This window comes from Schistocerca piceifrons, chromosome 2 (genome assembly GCF_021461385.2).
Source record: "Schistocerca piceifrons isolate TAMUIC-IGC-003096 chromosome 2, iqSchPice1.1, whole genome shotgun sequence".
Lineage (NCBI taxonomy): Eukaryota > Metazoa > Arthropoda > Insecta > Orthoptera > Acrididae > Schistocerca > Schistocerca piceifrons.
The window spans coordinates 1137469158-1137478821 of NC_060139.1; the positions used below are offsets into that span (position 1 = coordinate 1137469158).

The window sequence follows — 9664 nt, forward strand, 5'->3', positions numbered from 1 at the left end:
CCTTTTGTATTTAATTCCGATGCAATATCTGTGTTTCTTAGTCAATAAGAACGTCAGAGGGATACAGTAAACCTGAAGTGAAGCATCGGAATCTATAACTAGTGTCACAGAATTGGTTCAAAACATAGACAGTAAGAAGAGACAGTCTTCTCGTACTTGAGTCGGCATAGTGCCTTTTGTATTTAATTCCGATGCATTTCTGTGTTTCATCGTTAATAAGAACGTCAGAGGGATACAGTAAACCTGACGTGAAGCATCGGAATCTATAACTAGTGTCACAGGAATGGTTCAAAACATAGACAGTAAGATGAGTTAGTGTTCTTGTCCTGAAGTCGGCATTGTGCCTTTTGTATTTATTTCCGGTGAATTTTCTGTGATTGATCGTCAATAAGAAGGTCCGAGGGATACAGTAAACCTGAAGTGAAGCATCGGAATCTTTAACTAGTGCCACAGGAATGGTTCAAAACATCGACAGCAAAAAGAGTCAGTGTTCTTGTACTTTAGTCAGCATTGTGCCTTTTGTATTTAATTCCAATGCAATTTCTGTGTTTCATCGTCAATAAGAAGGTCATAGGGATACAGTAAACTTGAAGTGAAGCATCGGAATCTATAACTAGTGTCACAGGAATGGTTCAAAACATAGACAGTAAGAAGAGTCTGATTTCTTGTACTAATGTCGGCATTGTGCCTTTTGTATTTAATTCCAATGCAATTTCTGTGTTTCATCGTCAATAAGAAGGTCATAGGGATACAGTAAACATGAAGTGAAGCATCGGAATCTATAACAAGTGTCACAGGAATGGTTCAAAATTTAAACAGTAAGAAGAGTCAGTTTTCTTGTACTTAGGTCGGCATTGTGCCTTTTGTCTTTAATTCCGACGCAATTTCTGTGTTTCATCGTCAATACGAACGTCAGAGGGATACAGTAAACCTGAAGTGAAGCATCGGAATCTATAACTAGTGTCACAGAATTGGTTCATAGCATAGACAGTAAGAAGAGACAGTCTTCTTGTACTTGAGTCGGCATTGTGCCTTTTGTATTTAATTCCGATGCAATTTCTGTGTTTCATCGTCAATAAGAACGTCAGAGGGATACAGTAAACCTGACGTGAAGCATCGGAATCTATAACTAGTGTCACAGGAATGGTTCAAACATAAACAGTAAGAAGAGTCAGTCTTCTTGTGCTGAAGTCGGCATTGTGCCTTTTGTATTTAATTCCGATGCTATTTACGTGTTTCATCGTCAATAAGTAGGTCAGACGGATACAGTAAACCTGAAGTGAAGCATCGTAATCTATAACTAGTGTCACAGGAATGGTTCAAACCATAGACAGTAAGATGAGTTAGTGGTCTTGTACTGAAGTCGGCATTGTGCATTTTGTATTTAATTCCGATGCAATTTCTGTGTTTCATCGTCAATAAGAACGTCAGAGGGATACAGTAAACCTGACGTGAAGCATCGGAATCTATAACTAGTGTCACAGGATTGGTTCAAAACATAGACAGTAAAAACGGTCAGTTTTCTTGTACTTAAGTCGGCATTGTGCCTTTTGTATATAATTCCGATGCAATATCTGTGTTTCTTCGTCAATAGGAAGGTCAGAGGGATACAGTAAACCTGAAGTGAAGCATCGGAACCTAAAACTGTGTTACAGAATTGGTTCAAAACATAGACAGTAAGAAGAGACAGTCTTCTTGTACTTGAGTCGGCATTGTGCCTTTTGTATTTAATTCCGATGCAATTTCTGTGTTTCATCGTCAATACGAAGGTGAAAGGGATACAGTAAACCTGAAGTGAAGCATCGGAATTTATAACTAGTGTCACAGAAATGAATCAAAACATAGACAGTAAGAAAAGCCAGTCTTCTTGTACTTGAGTAGGGATTGTGCCTCTTCTATTTAATTCCGATGCAATTTCTGTGTTTCATCGTCAATAAGAAGGTCAGAGGGATACAGTAAACCTGAAGTGAAGCATCGGAATCAATAACTAGTGTCACAGGAATGGTTCAAACCATAGACAGTAAGATGGGTTAGTGTTCTTGTACTGAAGTCGGCATTGTGCCTTTTGTAATTAATTAAGATGCAATTTCTGTGTATCATCGTCAATAAGAAGGTCAGAGGGATAGAGTAAACCTGAAGTGAAGCATCGGAATCTATTACTAGTGTCACAGGAATGGTTCAAACCATAGACAGCTAGAAGACTCAGTGTTCTTGTACTTTAGTCGGCATTGTGCCTTTTGTATTTAATTAAGATGCAATTTCTGTGTTTCATCGTCAATAAGAAGGTGAAAGGGATACAGTAAACCTGAAGTGAAGCATCGGAAACTTTAACTAGTGTCACAGGAATGGTTCAAAACATAGACAGTAAGAAGAGTCAGATTTCTTGTACTTATGTCGGCATTGTGCCTTTTGTATTTAATTCCAATGCAATTTCTGTGTTTCATCGTCTATAAGAAGGCCACAGGGATACAGTAAACTTGAAATGAAGCATCGGAATCTATAACTAGTGTCACAGGAACGGTTCAAAACATAAATAGTAAGAAGAGTCAGTTTTCTTGTACTTAGGTCGGCATTGTGCCTTTTGTATTTAATTCCAATGCAATTTCTGTGTTTCATCGTCAATAAGAACGTCAGAGGGATACAGTAAACATGACGTGAAGCATCGGAATCTATAACTAGTGTCACAGGAATGGTTCAAAACATAGACAGTAAGAAGAGTCAGTCTTCTTGTGCTTAAGTCCGCATTGTGCCTTTTGTATTTAATTCCGATGCAATTTACGTGTTTCATCGTCAATAAGTAGGTCAGAGGGATACAGTAAACCTGAAGTGAAGCATCGGAATCTATAACTAGTGTCACAGAAATGGTTCAAACCATAGACAGTAAGATGAGTTAGTGTTCTTGTACTTTAGTCGGCATAGTGCCTTTTGTATTTAATTAAGGTGCAATTTCTGTGTTTCATCGTCAATAAGAAGGTGAAAGGGGTACAGTAAACCTGAAGTGAAGCATCGGAATCTTTAACTAGTGTCACAGGAATGGTTCAAAACATAGACAGTAAGAAGAGTCAGTTTTCTTGTACTTATGTCGGCATTGTGCCTTTTGTATTTAATTCCAATGCAATTTCTGTGTTTCATCGTCAATAAGAAGGTCACAGGGATACAGTAAACTTGAAATGAAGCAACAGAATCTATAACTAGTGTCACAGGAATGGTTCAAAACATAAACAGTAAGAAGAGTCAGTTTTCTTGTACTTAGGTCGGCAGTGTGCCTTTTGTATTTAATTCCGATGCAATTTCTGTGTTTCATCGTCAATAAGAACGTCAGAGGGATACAGTATTCCTGAAGTGAAGCATCGGAATCTATAACTAGTGTCACAGGAATGGTTCAAACCATAGACAGTAAGATGAGTTAGTGTTCTTGTACTGAAATCGGCATTGTTCCTTTTGTATTATAATTCCGATGCAGTTACGTGTTTCATCGTCAATAACAAGGTCAGAGGGATACAGTAAACCTGAAGTGAAGCATCGGAATCTATAACTAGTGTAACAGCAATGGTTCAAATCATGGGCAATAAGAAGTGTCAGTTCTCTTGTACTTAAGTCGGCATTGTGCCTTTTGTATATAATTCCGATGCAATATCTGTGTTTCTTCGTCAATAGGAAGGTCAGAGGGATACAGTAAACCTGAAGTGAAGCATCGGGATCTATAACTGTGTCACAGAATTGGTTCAAAACATAGACAGTAAGAAGAGACAGTCTTCTTGTACTTGAGTCGGCACTGTGCCTTTTGTATTTAATTCCGACGCAATTTCTGTGTTTCATCGTCAATAAGAAGGTGAAAGGGATACAGTAAACCTGAAGTGAAGCATCGGAATCTATAACTAGTGTCACAGAAATGAATCAAAACATAGACAGTAAGAAGAGCCAGTCTTCTTGTACTTGAGTAGGGATTGTGCCTCTTCTATTTAATTGCGATGCAATTTCTGTGTTTCATCGTCAATGAGAAGGTCAGAGGGATACAGTAAACCTGAAGTGAAGCATTGGAATCAATAACTAGTGTCACAGGAATGGTACAAACCATAGACAGTAATAAGAGTCAGTCTTCTTGTACTTAAGTCGGCATTGTGCTTTTGTATAAAATTCCGATGCAATATCTGTGCTTCATCGTCAATAAGAAGGTCAGCTGGATGCAGTAAACCTGAAGTGAAGCATCGGAATCTATAACTAGTGTCACAGGAATGGTTCAAAACATAGACTGTAAGAAGAGCCAGTCTTCTTGTACTTGAGCTGGCATTGTGCCTTTTGTATTTAATTCCGATGATTTTTCTGTGTTTGATCGTCAATAAGACGTTCAGAGAGATACAGTAAACCTGAAGTGAAGCATCGGAATCTATTACTAGTGTCACAGGAATGGTTCAAACCATAGACAGTAAGAAGAGTCAGTGTTCTTGTACTTAAGTCGGCATTGTGCCTATTGTATTTAATTAAGATGCAATTTCTGTGTTTCATCATCAATAAGAAGGTGAAAGGGATACAGAAACCCTGAAGCGAAGCACCGGAATCTATAACTAGTGTCACAGGAATGATTCAAAACATAGACAGTAAGAAGAGTCAGTCCTCTTGTACTTAAGTCGGCATTGTGCCTTTTGTATATAATTTTGATGCAATTTCTGTGTTTCATCGTCAATAAGAAGCTCACAGGGATACAGTAAACCTGAAGTGAAGCATACGGAATCTATAACTATTGTCACAGGAATTTTTCAAAACATAGACAGTAAGAAGAGTCAGTCTTTTTGTACTTAAGTCGGCATTGTGCGTTTTGTATTTAATTCCGATTCAATTTCTGTGTTTCATCGTCAATACGAAGGTCAGAGGGATACAGTAAACCTGAAGTGAAGCATCGGAATCTATAACTAGTGTCACAGAATGGTTCAAAGCATAGACAGTAAGAAGGGTCAGTCTTCAAGTACTTAAGTCGGCATTGTGCCTTTTGTATTAATCCGATGAAATATCTGTGTTTCTTCGTCAATAAGAACGTCAGAGGGATACAGTAAACGTGAAGTGAAGCATCGGAATCTATAACTAGTGTCACTGAAATGGTTCAAAACATAGACAGTAAGAAGAGCCAGTCTTCTTGTACTTGAGTCGGCATTGTGCCTTTTGTATTTAATTCCGATGCAATTTCTGTGTTACATCGCCAATAAGAAGGTCAGAGGGATACAGTAAACCTGAAGTGAAGCATCGGAATCTATAACTAGTGTCACAGAATTGGTTCAAAACATAGACAGTAAGAAGAGACAGTCATCTTGTACTTGAGTCGGCATTCTGCCTTTTGTATTTAATTCCGATGCAATTTCTGTGTTTCATCGTAAATAAGAACGTCAGAGGGATACAGTAAACCTGAAGTGAAGCATCGGAATCTATAACTAGTGTCAAAGGAATGGTACAAACCATAGACAGTAAGATTAGTTAGTGTTCTTGTACTGAAGTCGGGATTGTGCCTTTTGTATTTAATTAAGATGCAATTTCTGTGTTTCATCGTCAATAAGAAGGTCAGAGGGATACAGTAACCCTGAAGTGAAGCATCAAAATCTTTAAGTAGTGTCACAGGAATGGTTCAAAACATAGACAGTAAGAAGAGTCAGTCTTCTTGTACTTAAGTCAGCATTGTGCCTTTTGTATATAATTCCGATGCAATTTCTGTGCTTCATCGTCAATAAGAAGGTCAGCTGGATACAGTAAACCTGAAGTGAAGCATCGGAATCTATAACTAGTGTCACAGGAATGGTTCAAATCATAGACAGTAAGAAGAGCCAGTCTTCTTGTACTTGAGTCGGCATTGTGCCTTTTGTATTTAATTCCGATGAATTTTCTGTGTTTGATCGTCAATAAGAAGGTCAGAGGGATACAGTAAACCTGAAGTGAAGCATCGGAATCTATTACTAGTGTCACAGGAATGGTTCAAACCATAGACAGTAAGAAGAGTCAGTGTTCGTGTACTTAAGTCGGCATTGTGCCTTTTGTATTTATTTAAGATGCAACTTCTGTGTTTCATCGTTAATACGAAGGTCAGAGGGATACAGTAAACCTGAAGTGAAGCATCGGAATCTATAACTAGTGTCACAGAAATGGTTCAAAACATAGACAGTAAGAAGAGCCAGTCTTCCTGTACTGAAGTCGGCATTGTGCCTTTTGTATATAATTCCGATGAATTTTCTGTGTTTGATCGTCAATAAGAAGGTCCGAGGGATACAGCAAACCTGAAGTGAAGCATCGGAACCTATAACTAGTGTCACAGGAATGGTTCAAACCGTAGACTGTAAGAAGAGTCAGTGTTCTTGTACTGAAGTCGGCATTGTGCCTTTTGTATTTAATTAAGATGCAATTTTTGTGTTTCATCGTCAATAATAAGGTCAGAGGGATACATTAAACCTGACGTGAAGCATCGGAATCAATAAGTAGTGTCACAGGAATGGTTCAAAGCATAGACAGTAAGTAGAGTCAGTCATCTTGTACTTAAGTCGCCTTGTGCCTTTTGTATTTAATTCCGATGCAATTTCTGTGTTTCATCGTCAATACGAAGGTCAGAGAGATACAGTAAACCTGAAGTGAAGCATCGGAATCTATAACTAGTGTCACAGGAATGGTTCAAAACATAGACAGTAAGAAAGGTCATTCTTCTTGTACTTATGTCGGCATTGTGCCTTTTGTATTTAATCCGATGCAGTATCTGTGGTTCTTCGTCAATAAGAATGTCAGAGGGATACAGTAAACCTGAAGTTAAGCATGGGAATCTATAAGTAGTGTCACAGAAATGGTTCAAAACATAGACAGTAGAAAGAGCCAGTCTTCTTGTACTTGAGTCGGCATTGTGCCTTTTGTATTTAATTCCGATGCAATTTCTGTGTTACATCGTCAATAAGAAGGTCAGAGGGATACAGTAAACCAGAAGTGAAGCATCGGAATCTATAAGTAGTGTCACAGGAATGGTTCAAAACATAGACCGTAAGAATAGTAAGTGTTCTTGTACTGAAGTCGGCATTGTGCCTTTTGTATTTAATTCCGATGAATTTTCTGTGTTTGATCGTCAATAAGAAGGTCCGAGGGATACAGCAAACCTGAAGGTCCGAGGGATACAGCAAAGCTGAAGTGAAGCATCGGAATCTATAACTAGTGTCACAGGAATGGTTCAAAACATAGTCAGTAAGAGGAGTCAGTTATCTTGTACTTAATCGGCATTGTGCCTTTTGTATTTAATTCCGATGCAATTTCTGTCTTTCATCGTCAATACGAAGGTCAGAGGGATACAGTAAACCTGAAGTGAAGCATCGGAATCTATAACTAGTGTCACAGGAATCGTTCAAAACATAGACAATAAGAAGGGTCAGTCTTCTTGTACTTAAGTAGGCATTGTGCCTTTTGTATTTAATTCCGATGCAAAATCTGTGTTTCATCGTCATTAAGAAGGTCAGAGGGATACAGTAAACCTGAAGTGAAGCATCGGAATCTATAACTTGTGTCACAGAAATGGTTCAAAGCATAGACAGTAAGAGGAGCCAGTCTTCTTGTACTTGAGTCGGCATTGTGCCTTTTGTATTTAATTCCGACGCAATTTACGTGTTTCATCGTCAATAAGAAGGTCAGAGGGATACAGTGAACCTAAAGTGAAGCATCGGAATCTATAACTAGTGTCACAGGAATGGTTCAAAACATAGACAGTAAGAAGAGTCAGTTTTCTTGTACTTAGGTCGGCATTCTGCCTTTTGTATTTAATTCAGATGCAATTTCTGTGTTTCATCGTCAATAAGAAGGTCAGAGGGATACAGTAAACCTGAAGTTAAGCATCGGAATCTATTACTAGTGTCACAGGAATGGTTCAAACCATAGACAGTAAGAAGAGTCAGTGTTCTTGTACTTAAGTCGGCATTGTGCCTTTTGTATTTAATTAAGATGCAATTTCTGTGTTTCATCATCAATAAGAAGGTGAAAGGGATACAGTAACCCTGAAGTGAAGCACCGGAATCTATAACTAGTGTCACAGGAATGGTTCAAAACATACACAGTAAGAAGAGTCAGTCCTCTTGTACTTAAGTCGGCATTGTGCCTTTTGTATATAATTCTGATGCAATTTCTATGTTTCATCGTCAATAAGAAGCTCACAGGGATACAGTAAACCTGAAGTGAAGCGTACGGAATCTATAACTAGTGTCACAGGAATTTTTCAAAACATAGACAGTAAGAAGAGTCAGTCTTTTTGTACTTAAGTCGGCGTTGTGCCTTTTGTATTTAATGCCGATGCAATTTCTGTGTTTCATCGTCAATACGAAGGTCAGAGGGATACAGTAAACCTGAAGTGAAGCATCGGAATCTATAACTAGTGTCACAGGAATGGTTCAAAGCATAGACAGTAAGAATTGTCAGTCTTCTTGTACTTAAGACGGCATTGTGCCTTTTGTATTTAATCCGATGAAATATCTGTGTTTCTTCGTCAATAAGAAGGTCAGAGGGATACAGTAAACGTGAAGTGAAGCATCGGAATCTATAACTAGTGTCACAGAAATGGTTCAAAACATAGACAGTATGAAGAGCCAGTCTTCTTGTACTTGATTCGGCATTGTGCCTTTTGTATTTAATTCCGTTGTAATTTCTGTGTTACATCACCAATGAGAAGGTCAGAGGGATACAGTAAACCTGAAGTGAAGCATCGGAATCTATAACTAGTGTCACAGAATTGGTTCAAAACATAGACAGTATGAAGAGCCAGTCTTCTTGTACATGAGTCGGCATTGTGCCTTTTGTATTTAATTCCGATGCAATTTCTGTGTTTCATCGTAAATAAGAACGTCAGAGGGATACAGTAAACCTGACGTGAAGCATCGGAATCTATAACTAGTGTCACAGGAATGGTTCAAAACATAGACAGTAAGAAGAGTCAGTCTTCTTCTGCTTAAGTCGGCATTGTGCCTTTTGTACAGGATTCCGATGCAATTTACGTGTTTCATCGTCAATAAGTAAGTCAGAGGGATACAGTAAACCTGAAGTGAAGCATCGGAATCTATAACTAGTGTCATAGGAATGGTTCAAACAATAGACAGTAAGATTAGTTAGTGAAACTTCCTGGCAGATTAAAACTGTGTGCCCGACCGAGACTCGAACTCGGGACCTTTGCCTTTCGCGGGCTAAGCCATGTCTCCGCAATATCCTTTCTTTCAGGAGTGCTAGTTCTGCAAGGTTCGCAGGAGAGCTTCTGTAAAATTTGGAAGGTAGGAGACGAGGTACTGGCAGAGGTAAAGCTGTGAGTGCCGGGCGTGAGTCGTGCTTCGGTAGCTCAGTTGGTAGAGCACTTGCCCGCGGAAGGCAAAGGTCCCGAGTTCGAGTCTCGGTCGGGCACACAGTTTTAATCTGCCAGGAAGTTTCATATCAGCGAACACTCCGCTGCAGAGTGAAAATCTCATTCAAGATTAGTTAGTGTTCTTGTACTGAAGTCGGCATTGAGCCTTTTGTATTTAATTAAGATGCAATTTCTGTGTTTCATCGTCAATAAGAAGGTCAGAGGGATACAGTAACCCTGAAGTGAAGCATCGAAATCTTTAAGTAGTGTCACAGAAATGGTTCAAAACATAGACAGTAAGAAGAGTCAGTCTCCTTGTACTTAAGTCAGCATTGT

General features: G+C 38.8%; 1 non-coding gene across 1 annotated transcript; it reads left to right on the forward strand.

Annotated features, from left to right (window-relative positions):
- Nucleotides 1-9313: 9313 nt before the first annotated feature.
- On the forward strand, nt 9314-9388 carry Trnap-cgg. Its single transcript has one exon. It is a non-coding gene; the product is annotated as a tRNA-Pro (tRNA).
- Nucleotides 9389-9664: the final 276 nt, after the last annotated feature.